Source organism: Cololabis saira, chromosome 3 (genome assembly GCF_033807715.1).
Source record: "Cololabis saira isolate AMF1-May2022 chromosome 3, fColSai1.1, whole genome shotgun sequence".
Lineage (NCBI taxonomy): Eukaryota > Metazoa > Chordata > Actinopteri > Beloniformes > Belonidae > Cololabis > Cololabis saira.
Genome location: NC_084589.1, coordinates 5,855,908 through 5,877,038, shown reverse-complemented (window position 1 = coordinate 5,877,038; position 21,131 = coordinate 5,855,908). Strand labels below are relative to the sequence as shown.

The following is a 21,131-nucleotide window of genomic DNA, read 5'->3' as shown; positions in this document are numbered from 1 at the left end:
TTAAAAAAAAATTGGCCAAGGTTATTCAGTCAACTAAAAGCTTGTCCAAATAAAGTTGTCAGTTCAGTCATAGTTCAGTTGTCTTTTAAAAGAGTCCACACAGTTGGTCAGGTCGTAGAGAGAGAGGAAGAGCGCTCCACAATCGTGGGACGATGGACTGAAAAGCATGATCTCCTCTTGTTTACAGAGGGACGGATAAGTTTTGTTCTGATGACCCGAGTGAGGTAGCTGGGGCATAAACAGTTAAAAGATCACAAACATATTTTGGGTCTTGGCCATGAAAAGCTCTGAAAGTCAGTACCAATAATTTTAAAATCAATTTGTTGCTTTACTGGCAGCCAATGTAAAGGAGATAAAATTGGGGTGATGTGGTTCCATGTATGAGCACCAATTAAAAGCCTGGCTGCAGCATTCTGGACAATCTGCTCTCTACTTAAAGAATACTTGTTAAAAGAGATAAATCCAGTCTAGAAGAAATAAAAGCATCCAAATCAGCATGGGAAAGAATACTCTTAAGTTTAGAAACTTTCCTTAGATGATAAAAGCAATTTTTTTGACACAGCCCTTGAGTGTTTATCCAAAGAAAAAGATGAATCAAGCAACACCCCCAGGTTCTTGATGCTCGAATGGACAGAGGAACCTAGGGCCCTAAGGTATTGCTTGATCAGTGACATCTTTTCATTCAATTTATTTCATTTTTATTTGTATAGCGTCTAATACAACAAATGTTGTCTCTAGGCGCTTACCAGAGACCCAGAACATGACCCCCGAGCAATTATTACATAAACAGTGGCAAGGAAAAACTCCCATTTAGGAGGGAAGAAACCTTGAGCAGGACATGGGGGGACCCTCCTCCCGAAAGCCAGGAGGGTCATCGTGGGCAAAGATCAGGGATTCCGTATTGGGAGGATTTAGCCGAAGATAATTGTTTGTTAACCATTTTTCAATGGAATCTACACAATTTAATAAATTAGCTAGCACCCCGATCTCCAACTCATGAACTGAACAGTATAGCTGGATATCATTAGCATAAAAGTGGTAAGATACATTTCCAAAAATGCTTATAAGCCTTCCAAGGGTGAACAAATATAATATAAACAAAATCGGTGCCAGCACTAAGCCCTGAGGAACACCACAAGAAAGAGTTTTAGAATCCGACTCATAATTATTAACCCAGAAAATAAATGTTCTGCCATTGAAATAAGAACTAAACCACTCTAGCACTGTTCCAGATATCCCAAAGTCATTTTGAAAATGCTGAATCATGATTAGGCCCAAGGAGAAAATTAAGTTTAAAGTGTGACCGTTTTCATGCGTTGGGCCTGACGCATGCTTAAGATAAGCTAAAATGTTAAAAGAGTCAGTTAAATCTACAGTATAAGCTTAGATGCGATAGTACAGGTGGTGTTATCAACATGTATGTTGAAATCACCACTACAATGTGACTTAGTTGAGGATCAGGTCACATTTTGTGGAAACACAAAACCAGTAACTTTGATTAGTGACATTTATACATAACGAACATGTCATTTCAGACGGGTCTAAAGTTTGACTGTTGTACAAATGCAAACAGAGCCAGAACATTCTGCTTCCTGTTGACTTTTATTTTGGAATACATATTTAGTCAAAGAAAATCTACCATCACCAAATGCAATATAATAATGATTAAATTACACTGAAATCTGACAAAAGTTACTTTTATTTCAGTAAAAATCCCTTAAATAAATCCAGCATACAGTAAATAGCATCAAATACAGTAAAACTCTGGTCCATCCTTGTCTGGTTTTCCGTTGAAATACTTCTGATAAAACCAATAAATCCATAATAGTGATCAGACTGAAACATTTTCGTCACACCAAACCCCCACAGCATGAAAAAATTAAACCACTCGAATGATTACGAGAGACTGTGGGGGATAATGTGAAATGCCTCCATCTCCAACATACATGCATGTCAGCAGAGCCAGAGAGGATGGAGTGGAGTTCCCTCCCACTGGAAACCAGTTGCTCTATCAGGAACCAGACTGGGCAGGAGCCGTTACGCCGCCATGACAGCAGCTGCCTGTAAAACACAAACAGAGCAGACAGACATCAGAGCCACCACCAGAGCCACGTTTACATGGGAAGTTTCATTCCTCTTTAATTCAGAATTAAAATGGGGTACAGAGGGTACGTTTCAGTTCAAGGATTACAGGAAGTTCCAGGAGGAAACCTCTTCTGTTTAAAAAGGAACTGGAAGTTTTTCACAAAACTGAATCTGGACAAACCAGCAGACGTCTGCAGCAATCAGTGCGTTTACATGGGAAGTTTAATTCCTCTTTAATTCAGAATTAATATTAAATCCGACTTAAAATGATTAAAAATGATCATGTAAACACCTAATTCCGAATGAAAATGGCCATTCCGAATTAAACTTAATTCCGAAGTAAGTGGCTGGTTTATTCCGATTTTAAATCTGAATAGAATAATTCCGTGATCATATATCCACACATTCCGCTTTAAATCAATTCCGGTCTTTCTTTCTGCTCGTTCCCTCGCCCGTCTGTCTCCATGATCTTATATTCCACTGGGCTGGTTTTCCAAACAAAGTTTCAAGATGCAGCAGCAGTAAACGCTGGTCAAGAGCAGAGACCATTTATTTAATACATAGAAATCATTAAAAGAACAGATGGAAACAGGAAACATCAAAATTGTGAGCTTTACAAAGTTGTAGCGGCTACGTTTGTTTTTCTTCCAGTAGTTTAACTTCCGGTCCCCCCCCCTATCCAATCAGAACCTTCCCAACCCCCAGAACCCAGGAATTGGATAAAGCTGATCAAAGCTGATCAGTGTTTTCCATGTAAACCTCAATTCAGAATTACTATTTCCATGTAAACTCAAAGGAAAATAGTTTAATTCTGAATGATTTAATTCGTAATAATTAATTCCGAATTAAAGAAACATCAGGTAACCGTGTCCATTGTTCATGATCCCCCCGCCAGCCTACCCAGAGCCCAGACAAGACACAGGAGCCTCCAGCTGGTTATTCACTTCTGAATTGTAAATTATTTTAAAACCTATTTGTTTTTGTAATTTTAAATGTGACACAGGATGTGGGAAGTAATTTATGAGTAGCAGTCATTGGCTGAGTTTTAATGAAGCCCAAGCCAGGGTCCAGAGAGCTGAAGATGGAAGGGGTTCATTGATCCCCGACCAGCCGCCATCACTTACTGTATACCTGAGTTCCATTTAACAGCTGTACTGCAACAAGCACGAGGGACTAGAACGGTGCCAAGTCCACCTGTCAGTGGACCATCAATTCCTCGGAGGACCACAGTCTTCTCGAAATAAAATGTTAGGAGATCTTTTAGAGACATAAAGCTCTGCTGAACCTGGGTCACATGACAAACGCAGTATGACCTACATCAGAATGACGAAAAAGAAAAGAATCAAGGTTCTGGAAGGACCTGGTCAAAGTCCAGACCTGAACCTGGTTGAGATGCTGGGGGACTCTCAGGGAAGTGTTTAGACACGAATGTCTCAAAACCTCAATGACCTGAAGCAACGTTGGAAAGAAAAACAGATGCAAACATGACAAACAGAAAAAAATTGAATTAAAGCTGCAAGTATCGATGAACGGGCCCTCGCACTCATGGCCACCGCCCCCCATAAGCATATCAGAAATGACACCACCCACGACTTCCTATGTCAAACCATTCAAAAGTTATGGCAGAAAATAGGGACTATGAAATATCGACCAATCAGAAGAAGGGGCGGGGCTAATTTGCAACAATTATGGTCAATAACTCAAAACCATGTCCGATGACACCACCCACGACTCTTTATGTCAAACCATTCAAAAGTTATGGCAGAGAAAGGTTTTCTAGGGGGCGAGTTTTGCCCGAGACGTTAGAGTTGGAGTCTGCCTTTGTTTATGACTGTAAAGCTGTTCGTTTCCTTCCTGTAAATAAACTGGCTAGTGGAAGAGCAGATTCAGAGCCGTCTCCGCCGGTCAGTGTAACGTTTCACTGACCAGGCGGAGACTCTGATCTTCCACTAGCCGGTCTCAAGCAATGATTACAGACAGTAAAAGCTTTGTTAACTGTTTTCACTACATCGCCGTTGTAATCAACAGCGAAACCGAAATGATGCCACACCGGAGATTTGAATGAAGCCGGTGCTTCTTTGAACCTTTTTCTCTCAACTCCCCCGCTCCGTGTCTGCTCTGTGTGAGGGGGAGTGGGCGGAGCTACGAGAGGGAGTGGGCGGAGCTACAACAGTGACTCGCGGAGCGCTTTTCTGCAGCAGCTGACAGGCTCAAAAATATGGAGGATTTTTTGTGCCAAAATTAAATAAATAAATACATCATTAATTAATTAATGGGAATGAAATATATCATTAATTAATTAAATGTGTCATTAATTAATTAAAATTAGAATGAAATATGTCATTAATTAATTAAAATACAATTCATTTTAAGTAAAAATATATATTTATTATTTCAGCATTTAATTAATTAATGACACATTTAATTAATGATTTCGTGTTGAGTGAGAATCATGAAACGTAAAACTGCATTTAATTAATTAATGACACATTTAATTAATGATTTCGTGTTGCTGAATCATGAAATGTAAATGTAAAACTGTCAGTTTCACTCGTCAAACTAAGTGGGCGGAGCTAACGCAAATCTAGTGGAATCCACTGCTTTGGTCTGAAACTGGAGGTAGAAGAGGAGCCTTTCTAAACATGACAGCTGTGAGTTGCGTGTTGTAGAGAGTTGCGTGATGCAGCAGCAGGTATCTGCTGTGACGGAGCCGCTGGAGCCGGAGGAGTTCTGCTCACAGCTTCTAAGATTAAACTCGCTGCTTCTCTAAGCAGCTCTGGGCAGGATTTTCACATTTTGTAGGCTATGTACAATCTCTGATGTCATGTCAAAAACTATTATTTGTAGTTTAAGTGTTGCAAATTCACATTACAAATCATGTTTTAATAGCAGAAAAAAGACCGCATTTCCACGTACGGTGCGGGTCGCGTACCCTACGCCGTAGGCTCTGCGTTGGTGTAACGCAGAACCATAAATCAGCCTTCAGTCGCGCTGTGAGCCTGAACCTGCAGCCCGTCAGCTCAGGAGGAGGAAAGGATAAAGAGCGGGGCTGCAGTTGTTCATTGCTGGTTGGTTTTGTTAACTCTGAGCTTTGTTGGTTGGTTTGTTAGTTTGCTGATGGTTTTGTTCTGAACACTTTTCTCTGTTTCTCATTTTGCTGGGACGCCGGGTCCCTCCGCCGAGACACAACTTTTGCGGTATGTGTTCATTGTTATGTCTAAAAATGATGCGCAGTGCCGACCCAATCAGGAACGGTACAGATATTTTGGGATTTTTTTATATATATAAAAAAAATACATGACTTCACACAATACACGCGCTGGGTGACGCCTCCGCTCCGACGTCGTTGCTACGGCAACCCGTCAGATCAGTCAATGATGTGGCCCAGTCTGAACAGAGCCAGATCCGATATGGACACTTGCTAAAAACAGTGTGGACAGTCAGCCCTGAAAATCGGATATGAGAAGGAATCAGATATGAATCAGATTTGCCTGCAGTCTGAACGTGGCCCTAGTTTATCGGAATGTGTCCCGAAGCCCTGCAACAATCCATTATGTGGATTCCATTTGCCTTGACTTGATGTGCAGGGGAACCAATCAGGTGTTTGGAATCCGCCCACTGAGTTTGACGAGTGAAACTGACAGTTTTACATTTACATTTCATGATTCAGCAACACAAAATCATTAATTAAATGTGTCATTAATTAATTAAATGCAGTTTTACATTTCATGATTCACACGCAACACGAAATCATTAATTAAATGTGTCATTAATTAATTAAATGCTGAAATAATAAATATATATTTTTACTTAAAATGAATTGTATTTTAATTAATTAATGACACATTTCATTCTAATTTTAATTAATTAATGACACATTTAATTAATTAATGATATATTTAATTCCCATTTTAATTAATTAATTATGTATTTATTTATTTAATTTTGGCACAAAAAATCCTCCATACAAAAACATGCGGATTGTAAAACATTAATGCAAAATTAATGGCAAAATCGAAAATCTGCGGCACACATGGGCGTATTGAACCGTGGAGGGCGAACCGAACGGTTCGGTTTTATACCGAGAACCGTTGCATCCCTAATACACACACATTCTCTCAAGCACACATATATATATATATATGTATTCATACATGTACACATACGCACACATAGCTACACACACACACCTAGCCACACAAACATATACACGTGTACACGCACACATACAGCCACTTAAGTCATATTCATATACACACACACATACACACACATAGCCACATACACATACACAGCCACACAAACACATACGTACACACCCACACAAATAGCATAGTGGCATACACACACAAATAGCCACACAGACATGTACATCACAGCTCTGAGGCTGGCTTGCTGATTGGGTAACGTATTGCGTCACGCATCGCGTCACTTCCTGGTGTTTGCGGTCTGTGCTGCTGCCGTCTCACGGCGTTTGCAGGCTCAGATCTCTCCCGACTTTTTATCTAAAACTTAGACTGTTTTCTGGTAAAATAGCACTATATCTGGTACATTACTGTCTTTATTTCAACACTCGCTCATTTTCTCTTCCGTAACTTTCACTGTCACCAATCACCGATACATTTTCTGTCCGTTAGCTTCCGTTAGCATCTTAGCATGGCCGCTCCGGCTCCCACCGCTTCACCTCTTTCCTGCTCAGTGTGTGAAATGTTTAGTTATTCCTCTGCCTCCTTTAGTGAAGACGGTAAGTGCTTAAAGTGTAGCTTATTTGCAGGGCTGGAGGCGAGGCTCAGTCAGTTAGAGGTCCGGTTTGGCCAACTAGACCATAGTCCGATAGAATCCTCTGCGGACCGGCCCGTAGCAGCTGAGCGTAACCACTCCCCTGCAGCTCCCCGGCAGCCGGCCAGGCAGGGCAGCTGGGTGACGGTTCGGAGGAAGGGTAGTCTTAAAGGGCTCACAGAACACCACCACCCACTTCATGTGTCTAACCGTTTTTCCCCACTCAGCAACACATCTGTTGAGAAACAGATCCTGGTGATTGGAGACTCTATTGTGAGACATGTGAAGCCGACTCCAGAGACCTTAGTTAGGTGTATCCCGGGGGCCAGAGCGGGCGACATAGAAGCAAATTTGAAGCTACTGGCAAAGGGTAATCGTAAATATGGTAAAGTTATCATCAATGTCGGAGCTAATGACTCCCGTCTTCGCCAGTCGGAAGTAACCAGAATGAATATTGTCTCGGTGTGTAACTACGCCAAAACCATGTCAGACTCCGTAGGTTTTTCTGGCCCCCTCCCCAATCTGACCAGCGATGACATGTTTAGTCGCATGCTCTCGCTCCGCCGCTGGTTGTCTCAGTGGTGTTCAGAAAACGACGTGGACTTTATTGACAACTGGGAGACATTCTGGGGAAAGCCCGGTCTGATTAGAAGGGACGGCATTCATCCCACCCGGGATGGTGCAGCTCTTATGTCTAGAAATCTGGCCAATGTTATTAGACACTCCCCCTGACAATGTAGGGTCCAGGCCAGGATGCAGAGCTGTAGTTTAACAGGGCTGGAGGCGAGGCTTAGTCAGTTAGAGGTCCGGTTTGGCCAACTAGACCATAGTCCGATAGAATCCTCTGCGGACCGGCCCGTAGCAGCTGAGCGTAACCGCTCCCCTGCAGCTCCCCGGCAGCCGGCCAGGCAGGGCAGCTGGGTGACGGTTCGGAGGAAGGGTAGTCTTAAAGGGCTCACAGAACACCACCACCCGCTTCATGTGTCTAACCGTTTTTCCCCACTCAGCGACACATCTGTTGCTTCTCAAGGACCAACGCCTGCCAACAAAACTGTAGGATTGCATTATGTAATTAGCGACTCTAAAACTGTAGGATTACATGATATTGGCGACTCTGGCCAGGTGCCTAGCAAAATAGAAGTGGTTGCAGTTCCCCGCCCTCCAAAAGTTCACCAGGTGCAGCGTTATAGAGGCGTTAACCAAGATAACCTTGTAAAAATTAAAACCAATGTACATTTGGTACCAATTACAGACCGAAAAATTAGATGCGGACTACTAAATATACGATCATTAAGCTCTAAGTCTCTGTTAGTAAATGATATAATTACAGAGAGCAGGAGTGATATTTTCTGCTTAACAGAAACATGGTTACAGGAGGAAGAGTATGTTAGTTTGAATGAATCAACTCCGCCCGGCTACTTTAATCATCACATTCCTAGAAGCACGGGCCGAGGCGGAGGAGTCGCAGCAATTTATAACTCCGGTCTCCAAACAAAAATTGAACCTAAGTGCAACTATAATACATTTGAAAGCCTCATGCTTGGTCTGAAATTTCAGAGCCGGAAATCAGAGAAGCCAGTTGTGTTAGTGGTAGTGTACCGGCCCCCTGCTGGTGCGTATCTGGAGTTTTTGTCTGAATTTTCAGATTTCCTTTCTGGATTATTGATCAGCACAGATAAATTCATCATAGTGGGTGATTTTAACATTCATATGGATGTTGAAAGCGATAATCTTAAATTAGCCTTCGATTCTCTTCTAGAATCAATGGGTATCTCACAAAAAGTGGATAAACCGACGCACTGTTTTAATCATACTCTCGATCTCGTTCTCACCTACGGTGTTGAAACTGATGGTCTGTTGGTGTCACCTGTAAACTCCCTTTTATCCGACCATTACTTAATAACGTTTGAATTTAATTTTGTTGATGTTGAAGTGCAAAATAGGAGGTATTATTTTAGCAGATGTTTGTCTGATGAAGTTATTGTTAAATTTAGGGAGGCCATTGCTTATCTTACGACAGTGCGAAATAGTGATGTAGTCGAGGCCAGTGACCTGGGTTCTACCTCTGCAGATGTTGATTTCCTTGCTAGTAACACTGCTGATTTGTTGCATTCAGCTTTAGATGAAGTTGCTCCTTTGAAAAGGAGGGTTTCTAGCCACAGGAGCTTAACTCCCTGGTATAATTCAGATATCCGCATGTTGAAACAAAACGTGCGTAAAATGGAAAGGAAGTGGTACTCTTGTAGGTCTGTAGACTCTCATCGTGAATGGAAAGATATTCTAATAGTATATAAAAAAGCCATTCGCAAAGCCAGAACAGCTTATTATTCAACGTTGATAGAGGATAACAAAAGTAACCCACGTTTTCTGTTCAGCACTGTAGCCAGGCTGACAAAGAGTCACAACTCTGTTGAGCCGTGCATTCCTGCAGCTCTCAGTAGTGAGGACTTTATGGGCTTCTTCAACAGTAAAATCGCGAGAATTAGAGAAGAAATCAACCAGCCGGTTGTAGGTGTTTCTTCAGCTTTAGCGACTTCCCTAGGCTCTGACTTATCTCTAGACTGTTTTGATCCTATAGACCTCCCTGAGCTGACTTCACTCGTCAATAGAGCTAAGTCAACCACATGTATGTTAGACCCCATCCCGACTCGACTATTCAAACATATTTTTTCTCTTATTGGTACGACAATACTGGACCAAATTAACTTATCCCTAAGTTTAGGATATGTACCACAGGTTTTCAAAGTCGCAGTAATTAAACCTTTACTTAAAAAACCTTCTCTTGACCCAGACACCTTAGCTAATTATAGACCAATTTCCAACCTTCCATTTGTGTCTAAAATTCTGGAAAAGGCAGTTTCAAGCCAGTTATGTGACTATTTGTATAGAAATGATCTGTTTGAAGTCTTTCAGTCAGGGTTCAGAATGCATCATAGCACAGAGACAGCACTTGTTCGAGTCACGAATGACCTCCTTATGGCCTCAGATAAGGGATTAGTGTCCATACTGGTTCTACTGGACCTCAGTGCTGCTTTTGACACTATAGATCATGGCATTTTACTGCACAGGTTAGAGCATGTTGTTGGGATTAAAGGGACAGCTCTATGTTGGTTTAAATCATACCTATCTGACAGGTTCCAGTTTGTTCATGTACATGAGGTTTCTTCAGAACAGTCAAGGGTCTGTTATGGTGTTCCGCAGGGTTCAGTGCTAGGGCCAATCTTGTTCAGTTTATACATGCAGCCGTTGGGAAGTATAATCCAGAATCACGGCATACACTTTCATTGTTATGCTGATGATACGCAGCTCTATTTGTCTATGAAGCCGGATGAAACAGAACCGTTAGTTAAACTTCAGGCATGTCTTAGGGACATCAAGGACTGGATGTCCAGAAATTTCCTGCTTCTAAATTCAGATAAAACAGAGGTTATCATTCTTGGTCCAGAGCATCTTAGGAAGGGATTAGATGGTGTTGCGATGGCTTCCAGTGCAACTGTGAGAAATCTTGGTGTTATTTTCGATCAGGATTTGTCGTTTAAACCATATGTCAATCAGGTTTGTAAAATAGCCTTTTTCCATCTCCGTAATATTGCAAAGATTAGGAAAATCCTCTCACAGAGTGATGCAGAAAAACTAGTTCATGCGTTTGTATCTTCTAGACTAGATTACTGTAATGTGTTGTTAGCAGGATGTCCAAGTAATTTGCTGAATAGGCTCCAGCTGATCCAAAATGCAGCAGCACGAGTACTGACAGGAATTAGCAGGAGAGACCACGTCTCTCCAGTGTTAGCGTCGCTCCATTGGTTACCCGTAAAATTCAGAATCCAATTTAAAATTTTATTACTTGCGTATAAAGCCCAAAACGGCTTAGCTCCGCATTATTTGCAAGACCTGATAGTGCCTTATGTTCCTGTCAGAGCTCTCCGTTCTCAGAGTGCAGGTTTACTTGTAGTTCCTAGAGTATCTAAATGTAGATTTGGAGGGCGGGCGTTCTGCTATCAGGCGCCACTACTATGGAACCAACTTCCAATCTGGGTTAAGGGGGCTGACACCACCTCCACCTTTAAAACTAAACTTAAAACATTTCTGTTTAGTAAAGCCTATAGTTAGTGTTTAGTAAACCTCTAGCTGGTGTTGGTAAATCTCTAGGTAGTGTAAACTTTAGTGTGTCAGAGTCGCTCCTGTGGTTTCTTGTGCTGGCCCCCCCTTCTCCTCCCTTTTCTCTCTTTTGTCCATGTTGCAGCATCCTTTGCCGGACACCGGAACCTGCAGGTGGTCGTGGGTGGCTTGTAGCTTGCATTACGGAGCACAAGTCTTTCCCCGACCCTGCACCCCAACCTGGGACTTGCTGATTGGGCCGGAGCTTCGGGAGCTGCGTGCTGGCCTGCGGTCCCCACCCCTGGTCATCCCGTTGCTGGCCCCCCCTTCTCCTCCCTTTTCTCTCTTTTGTCCTGCAGGTGGCCGTGGGTGGCTTGTAGCTTGCATTACGGAGCACAAGTCTTTCCCTGACCCTGCACCCCAACCTGGGACTTGCTGATTGGGCCGGAGCTTCGGGAGCTGTGTGCTGGCCTGCGGTCCCCACCCCCGGTCATCCCGTTGCTGCTTCCACCTGCCTGCTGTGCTGTTGCCGTCCCTGACCCACCAGTCTGGCCCTCGGCAGGAGGGTCCCCCCTGATGAGCCTGGTCCTGCTCAAGGTTTCTTCCCTCCTAAAGGGGAGTTTTTCCTTGCCACTGTTTGGCTTAAGGTTTTTCTCCCACTAGGGGAGTTTTTACCTGCCATTGTTTATGTAATAACTGCTCGGGGGTCATGTTCTGGGTATGGGTCTCTGTAAAGCGTCTAGAGACAACTCTGTTGTATTAGACGCTATATAAATAAAATTGAATTGAATTGAATTGAATTGAATTACATACACACGCACGTATACATATACATACACACACACACATAGATATATACACTGGATGGTTCAGTTTTTGTAGTTTTTGGGGTTAGTTAGCGGCAGCTTAGCTCAGACCGTATTCGGATCTCGAGATTTGGGTCGATCGCTGTTCGTGTTCTGATCGGCTCCGTGTCGGTTTTGTGTTTTGTTTGTGGTTTTTGTTGCAGATTTCCAGTGCTTGACGTGTGCCTCCGTGTGTTCCTGCTTCCTGGATTGGCAGTGGATGTCACACCCCCCCCCCCCCAAACCACGCCCATTAATGCAAACCATTAAATATGCGAAATTTGGTGATTTTTGGGGCATGTTTAGGGGAGCAAAAAGGCCTTCCTTTCGTCAGAAGAAAGAATTAAAAAAAATACATTCCTACAGATACAATAGGGCCTTCGCACTGTAAGTGCTCAGGCCCTAATTAAAAGAGTTGGTGCTGACGTACTACATGAGCATAATCACTGAAGGAGCTGGATGCAAGCACACACGAACACGGACTTATTTTCTGCTGAGGCATCCTGTCAGCACTGCTCTTGATGATGATTAAACTGAACACAACTGAATGAAGAGGAAAAACAAATTCCCGTTTCTCCAAGTTAATTTGATTGATTTTAAGGGCTTTTAAACCTTTGAGTGATGAAGGAGGAACATCAGGTACAAAGTTTGCCAAAGTTATTTTTTTTCTGTTTCACTTGTACTCTCCCCAATCTGGCCCAGGATTTCTCATCAAGCGGCTTTTGGAGATCTTGCTCCCATGCAGGTTTTATTTTAAGTTTAGACCATTTAATCGATAAATATGCCTAAATATATATTAAACTGAACATTTTTCATCTTAGTTCTCCAGCTAACGGATAGTTAATACTAATACATCTGTGTCTCTGCTCTCTCTGTTCTTCATCCTCTCCTTCCTATGTTCCTATAGCCTACTTCCCCCTTAAAGGGGAGTGTTTAACCTGACATTGTTTATGTAATAAATGATTGGGGGTCATGTTCTGGTCTATGGAAAGATCCTGGAGACAATTTCTGTTGAAATATGTAAGGTTTCTCCTGAAAGCTACTTCTCAGCTTCAACAGCCTGATCGCTGGGGAATGTAGACAGTTATTTAAGTTTTGATTTGTAACACTAATAACATAATTTTGCCAGTTACACAATGCGTCATGATTCAAACCTGTGGTCAGTCTCCAGTATATAATAGTCTCTCCACATGTGATCTAGCATTAATTTGTCCACCGAACAATGACACTCATCCTGCCTGCAAAGGTAATCAGCCAACTTTGGTAATCTCAGATCATTTGCAAAGCTTGCCAGCAGTGCCTGCTGGGAGCTGAACAGGCAATCAGCCAGTTGGGTATTTGCTTTTGGTTTATGGCAGATGGAATGGTGGCATTTTGATTGGATTAGGGATTAAAGGTCACAAGGAAGCATTTAAAAGGCTCCTGCTCAACTTCTGGCTAATCACTCCTCCACAGCTGTGAGTCGGAGTTGTCGGCGGCGCCCACACATCACCACTGTCACGGCTGCTGTCTCCGTGTTCTCGGTGACAGTCTTACCCACCCAGCCAGTAATCCCCTTCAACAAAGTTTGTGGTAAGCTGACGGCATGGGAAGAAGATAAATTAGGATTTTATTTTTTCCTCTATTTTTACGCTGTTATGAAAAACTGAGGAAAGCACAGTGGTTCCTGTCACATGAAAAAGTTAGAAGTGCATCTTCTAATTGTATGTTTTTCTGTAAAAAAAAAACAATAATGAAACATAAACTTGGTAATAGTGCGTCTTGGATAAACAACAATACAACTTTTTTCACCATGTCAGTATTCAAATAACAAAAAAAAAAGGCAAAAAAGGATGAAGAAAAAAAGTGGGTAATATTAGAGACAGCCATGTTTCAACGGCGTGTAGATCCACCTTCAGCAGCTGGAACTCTCAACAGATGTTTCCTTCAGGAGGAACTCTCGGCAGATGTTTCCTGTCTAACTTCTTCAGTGTATCATGGGTTGTGAAGGGGTTCAATTCAATTTTCAATTCAATTTTATTTATATCGCGTCTAATACAACAAAAGTTGTCTCCAGACGCTTTCCAGAGACCCAGAACATGAACATGAACCCCCGAGCAATTATTACATAAACAATGGCAGATAAAAACTCCCCTAGTGGGAGAAAAGCCTTAAGCCAAACAGTGGCAAGAAAAACTCCCCTTTAGGAGGGAAGAAACGGGATGACCGGGGGTGGGGACCGCAGGCAGGTGGAAGCAGCAACAGGATGACCGGGGGTGGGGACCGCAGGCCAGCACGCAGCTCCTGAAGCTCCGGCCCAATCAGCAAGCCCCAGGTTAGGTTCAAGGTCGGGGAAAGGTTGAGAAGGGGCAGGGCCAGGGAGAGGAGTCTTGAAGGACAAATCTCTCCCCCGCCTGACCGGGCCGTTACCCTGCCCCTCTCACTCCCACGCCTCTGGTTCTGGTCATTCTTCTTTCCGTTGCTTGAGTTCTTTGAGGATTTGGAAATTTACTTCTACACAGCCCCCTGAAGGTCCCACCACAACATCTCTGTCCGGTTCAGGTCTGGAGTTTGACCGTGAATCTTTTATGTTTCAGTATTCTGGTATAGATCTACTGCTGTGTTTGGGATCATTTCCTGTCACAGGACCCAGTTTCAGTCAAACTTTAGCTGTTCGACAGATGTCCTCAGTCTAGGATAGATCGGAGTTCATACTGGAAAACAAGCCCGGATCATCATCCTTCCACCACCGTGCTTGACAGCAGGCAGAGCTGTTTCTACTGAAATGCTGTATTTGTTTTTTCGTCCTCCATCATCTCTACTCGGATCTCCTGGAGCCTTTCCTAGCTCTCTTGGGACAGGTAGGGGTGCATGTGCAGCCAGACAACCGCAGACCCCGTTTAGGAACAACAATTAACCTGACATACATGGTCTTAGACTGATACAGGAAGCCAGACCACTTGGAGAAAACCCACAGGGAGTAGTAAATGGAGGACATGTAAGCTGGTTCTGGACATTAAGACCAAACAACCCCAATTTGGTCTCATGTGTCCACGGTTACATGATGTCTTTTAATTCGGAATTAATTATTCTGAATTAAATAACTCAGAATTAGGTCTGGGGGTTGGGAATGTTCTGATTGGATAGGGGGGCGGACTGGAAGTTACGTCTACCGGAAGAAAAACAAACTTGCTTAGCCGCTACAACTTTGAAAAGCTCACGATTTTGATGTTTCCTGTTTCCATCTGTTCTTTTAATGATTTCCAGGTCCTCCAAGCAATTTATTAAATAAATGGTCTCTGCTCTTGACCAGCGTTTACTGCGTGCTGCCATCTTGAAACTTTGTTTGGAAAACCAGCCCAGCGTTGAATAAGCGTCATGGAGACAGACGGGCGAGGGAACGAGCAACGCAGAAAGACCGGAATTAATTTAAACAGGAATGAGTGTATACATGATCGCGGAATTATTCTATTCAGATTTAAAATCGGAATAAACCAGCCACTTATGGCCCTTTTGCACTAGTCTCGCTTCACCTCGGTTCTACCCGCCACGGCCCCGTTTTGCCCTTTTGCACTAGGGCTGAGACGGGTAGAGCCGCTCCAAGCCGATACATTTTTCTGTAACCATTCTAGCGAGGTTCTATCAGGGCTGAGCAGGGACTATTTCTGACGTCACCACCCTCCGCGCCAGTGATTGGTCGGGGGCGGGGCCGTCACCACCCTCCACGCCTCTGATTGGTCGGGGGCGGGGCCGTCAGACGTTTGAATCAGGAAGCGGGAGTCAGCGCGAGGCGACTCGCGGCGATTTTATTATACAGCACAAATGTCTGTTTGGTGATCCAACTCTGAGGTGCAGATGTTCATAAGCCTGGTGGCTGTCGAGAAAATTAAAAAAGCGATGTAGACGGGCTGTTTTTTTCTCAGCCGCTCGCGGCTCCAGCTGATTTCTCATCTGCGCCGACACAAACAAAGGTGTTGCGCAATCGAGTACGTCACAGCCGCTTCACCCCAACCCCCCCACTTCTCCCCTGGCTGTGCAAAAACACACGGGTGGAGCCGCGCCGAGCCGAGCCGGGCGGAGGCGAGACTAGTGGAAAAGTGGCATTACTTCAGAATTAAGTTTAATTCGGAATGGCCATTTTCAATCGGAATTAGGTGTTTACATGGTAATTTTTACTCATTTTAAATCAGATTTAATATTAATTCTGAATTAAAGAGGAATTAAACCTCCCATGTTAAAGCAGTGATTGCTGCAGAAGTCTGCTGGTTTGTCCAGATTCAGTTTTGTGAAAAACTTCAGTTCCTTTTTAAACAGAAGATGTTTCCTCCTGTAACTTCCTGTAATCCTTGAACTGAAACGTACCCTCTGTGATCCTATGGAGGCAGTAAGGGGGTACTAAATATTGCACATATGAATTATTTTTTTTGCGTAATTTTTGTTGAATAAATAATTGCATGGTGAAAAAGTTATTACTTTGTTTTACACAGAAACAAAACAAATACATGGGATAACAATTAATAGGGAGTACTGATGTTTGCATGTGACTGTATTTCCTAAACTGTTTTTGACTGTTGAGTTTCATTTTCAGACAGTTGAACCTGAAAATAATTACCCTGTTGTCGTAAACAAACAAACCCTCCGGACTCCGTGAAGGAAGTAAAGCATCTGTGAGCACAATAAACTTCTCCCACTTTGAGCAGAGAGACGGAGGACGTGAGTGACGAATGTCTTGCATTAACTCTGTTGTTTATGTTTCCCCTCCGAAGATGTGAAATAACCCTATTAAATCAAGCACTCACATGGCCATTAATCTCAATGCAGCTCAGTCGTCCCTCAGAGCTAATGGGGTTTAGATTTGCATGAGGCGAGTTTACCCAAAAAGCTTCGCCTAAGAGGATTGCTGTTCAGACAGAGAGCTTATTGTCACACTTGTTCGTAGACGTGGATTAACGATACCGGGCCCGCAGAACCCCACCGACTGTGGCGGCGAAGTTCCCCTTCACTGGCTTGGATCTCTGCACGGGGACGGAGATTAAGACGCCCTGCCGCCTGCAGAGAACGTTACATTTGTCTAATTTCTACCAGCAAGTTACCGCTGCAAGTTTGTGAGGCAGCCATCTTAACTCAAGGAAGGAGGAAGAGAAGAAGGGAGGAAAGAAGGAAGGAAGGAAGGAAGGAAGGAAGGAAGGAAGGAAGGAAGGAAGGAAGGAAGGAAGGAAGGAAGGAAGAATGAAAAGAAGGAAAGAAAGAAGGAAGGAAGGGAGAAAAGAAGGATGGAAGGAAGGAAGAATGAAAAGAAGGAAAGAAAGAAGGAAGGGAGAAAAGAAAGGAAGGAAGGAAGGAAGGAAGGAAGGAAGGAAGGAAGGAAGGAAGGAAGGAAGGAGAGAAAACAAGGACAGAAGGAAGGAAGGAAGGAAGGAAGGAAGGAAGGAAGGAAGGAAGGAAGGAAGGAAGGAAGGAAGGAAGGAAGGAAGGAAGGAAGGAAGGAGGGAAGTAAGAAAGGAAGGGAGAAAGAAGGGAGAAAACAAGGAAAGAAGGAAGGAAGGGAGAAAAGAGGAAGGGTAGAAAGAAGGAGAGAGCAGGAGGAAAGAAGGAAGGAAGGGAAAAAATAAGGAAGAAAGGACGGAAGGAAGGAAGGAAGGAAGGAAGGAAGGAAGGAAGGAAGGAAGGAAGGAAGGAAGGAAGGAAGGAAGGAAGGAAGGAAGGAAGGAAGGAAGGAAGGAAGGAAGGAAGGAAGGAAGGAAGGAAGGAAGGAAGGAAGGAGAATTAGGTCATTTTGACCCAAAGACAGTACAAGGGTTAACAGGAAAAACCAGGAAGTGTTTTTCTTGGAGGTGGTATAGGCAGAAAGAGAGAATCCGCCACGTTAACTGTGATCCAGCGTTGTCTCAAACAGCTCCATGCTACTCAATATTTATTTTATTTATTTAATTTTTGTCATATAATCACAGCCGCTCCTGATTCTTGCTCTGTGTTGTCAACTTAGCTTTTTACATGATTTGAATAAGCTTCTTTGAGAGTGAGCGTCTCTGCTGTGTTTCACAGTGACTAAAGCAGCTTTGGAGGCTAAAAATAACATTTCCACGGCATTAAGTCTTCAATATTTATCAGCAGGAAAAGGTGCTTGAAATGTGGCTTACAGTGTATTCATGGTGAAAGTCAGAATGAAAAAAGTATTACACAAGTTCTGCCAAACTGCTGGTAGATCACCACACACACACACACACACACACACACACACACACACACACACACACACACACACACACACACACACACACACGGCAGAAACATCTGATTGCTTGATGTGTGATCAGTCTCATGTTACTCAGCATGTGCACTTCAGAGAGTTTGTCTGGTTTTGGTGGTGCCTGATGAATCCGTGCCTGCTTGCAGCCGTCCCATGTTTTCTGATTTACCTACAGTTTTATTAGGATGACTTTATCATCTTAAATGTGACCGAACGAACAACATATATGCATGGAAATGTGTTCCTGTACATAAAATGCCCAGGTTTTAGGGTACTGAGACAGCCTCCTTCGGGAGTTTTTTCAAACATCGGCTCTCTATGATGTCACACTGGGCAGTTTCAGAGTATAGAGGGAATGGGCATGACGTCACAGATGCGAGTTCACAGCGGGTTACACCCACTGAGTGTCAGAAAGACTGATTGTCAGAAAGACTGAGTGACAGAAAAACTAAGTGGCAGAAAGACTGAGAGGCAGCAGTTTGAGCAACTGGAAAACATCTAAAATGGGAAAGAGCTGTTGTGGGATCGACTGTACTCATAGGTTTAGCAAGAAATCTGAGTTATCGTTTTACAGACTGCCAAAAAATAAGCTTAAGAGAGACAAATGGATCGATGCAAATTGCAGAAACAACTGGATTCCAGGCACAGAAACGTGGATTTGCGGTTCCCATTTTGTATCAGGTAATGTTGGATTTTTGGGTAGCTAACGTTAAACGGTCAAATCATAAAGTTCGTTGTCCTCATCACTTTAATTTCTACAACAAATCCTGCCTTGAAGTAGGACCAAGCGTCAAGACTTTTGTATGCCTTCAAGCTTGGCTTCGTGTATTTTTTGAGCGTAGAAATTAAGTACATCAGGAAACTGGATTTGTGCAGCTCCCGAAGCTCCGGCCTCCAAACATGCACAAAAGAGAAAAAAGCGGGCCAGCACAAGAAACTACAGGTACGACAAAAATGATGGCTATGAGATACTTAGAGATACATAAAAATGGAAATGGAGAACAGAGGAAGGCAAGAGGAGAGGAGAAGAAGGGTGAGAGGCACCGCCAAGTGGATCATGTCGGTGCCCCCGGCATCCTGCCTTGAAGTCGGACCAAGCGTCAAGACTTTTGTAAGCCTTCAAGCTTTGCTTCGCGTATCTCCCCGGTGTAGAAATTAAGTACATATAAATATCATGAAATTGGATTTGTGGCCAAATATTAATGTCCATGGACCACTGGTTCTTGGTAACTGTACCAAATATTAATGTCCATGGACCACTGGTTCTTGGTAACTGAACCAAATATTAATGTCCATGGACCACTGGTTCTTGGTAACTGAACCAAATATTAATGTCCATGGACCACTGGTTCTTGGGGTAACTGTACCAAATATTAATGTCCATGGACCACTGGTTCTTGGTAACTGTACCAAATATTAATGTCCATGGACCACTGGTTCTTGGTAACTGTACCAAATATTAATGTCCATGGACCACTGGTTCTTGGTAACTGTACCAAATATTAATGTCCATGGACCACTGGTTCTTGGGGTAACTGTACGGGTCACTGTCAAGTCCAACTGCCTTTAATTTAAGCCGATAATCAGCTGTTACCCCATCTTTTCCACAGTTTCCCCTACTAGTTGCAGCCATTTTTGCTGATGTTTTGCCACTCAGTGCGAGTAAGGTGGCTGGTCCAGTGGGAAAGTGACGTCAATGCATTCCCTCTATTGTCATGTTCTCCAAGCCACAGGACCGACACGGATCTGGAAAAAAGACTCCAAAGCTGAAAGTTGTGGCTTTTCCAGCGTTAGAAACCTGTGTGAGCCACAGGGGGTAAGTAAAATCTGTGCCGGCTGTGCAACTAACCCTAACCCAACGTCAGCTAAAAGTCACTGCTTTTGATTCCACCATCAAATCAACATATCGGTATATCCTGCTGGTGACGTCTGACGGCAGCTCTGCAGATATTTCGGCGGGGGATCCGCTGAAGGAGCAGGTAGCCACCACTAACTTTGAAGGACATACAGTACAGTGGTCGTGTTCCCGCCAGCTTCCCGAACAACAAGGCTGCACTGAGGAAAAAAAAGCTTCCAAACCGTTCTTCACAGACCAAAGAGTTAGATGACCTAATGCTTGGTCCATTGTTTTCCAGCTTGTCTTTGCAACATGGAGGCGAGCAGAAAGAGAAAAGGAGGCTTCAAAGGAATGCAGAAACAGACGGCGATGTCACACTTCTTCTTCAACAGTCTTAAACTTATTCACTTCAAAATTCAAAAGAAAATAATTGATAAACGTGTTTGTTTTTTTAATTCAATACCTGTAAGAAAGAAACGAGAATACTTTCTGTTTATTTATCCCAGACTAGAAGTGCCGTCATGAAGTGCAGGAGAAGATTTAGTTCATCATTTTCATTTCACTTTATTTTCCCAGTGATTTTTCAACGGTTTTATCAGGGCTGTGAAACAAGCTTGTCAGTGAGTCCTCTGCCAGTCCTCCTCAGGGTTGAGCGGATGTTGCCGTTACGATTTCTAATCAGGGGGAAAATGAGCGATTGGTTTGGCTTAGAAAGGATTACAAAAACTGATGAAATGTAGCTGTGAGGGCCAATGTTCAAAAGTCTTTGATTAAAAAAGTACATGAAGAAGAGCTATAGGCTTCGTAAGGTCTCAGAAGTTGTCACACGGATTCTCAAGTAAATCGTCAACGTGAACTGGGAGAGCTGGGCAAGCTGCTACAGGATGATGCGTTTTTCTGACCTCGCAAAACCGCATAAGCTACTACTACTACTACTGTCAGACTTTAGCAGACGCTTTTATCCAAAGCGACTTATATCTGAGAGAAAAACATAAGCAAGAAATCACATACATGTAGGGAGGTCCGTGCTGGTCAGACTGCTGTGAGTCCAGTTGGACACAGGTACTGCCATGCCAGTACTAAAATTTTATTTTATTTTTTATTTTTTCCGCTCAACTCAATGCATTTCAGAGCAAATGAGAATCATGAGGTCGAAGGAACTGCCCAAGGAGCTCAGAGACTGGATTGTGGCAAGGCACAGATCTGGCCAATGTTACAAAATAATTTCTGCAGCACTCAAGGCTCCTAAAAGCACAGT

The 21,131-nt window shown here is 43.3% G+C and overlaps 1 protein-coding gene across 1 annotated transcript in view; it reads right to left on the bottom strand.

Moving 5' to 3' along the window:
* Positions 1-1,583: 1,583 nt before the first annotated feature.
* Positions 1,584-21,131, bottom strand: part of LOC133424214 (t-SNARE domain-containing protein 1-like) — a 186,747-nt gene continuing 167,199 nt past the window's right edge. The window contains exon 12 of the mRNA XM_061714681.1: positions 1,584-2,061. The gene's annotated coding sequence lies outside the window, so the exon portion shown is untranslated. The remainder of the gene's footprint in view (positions 2,062-21,131) is intronic.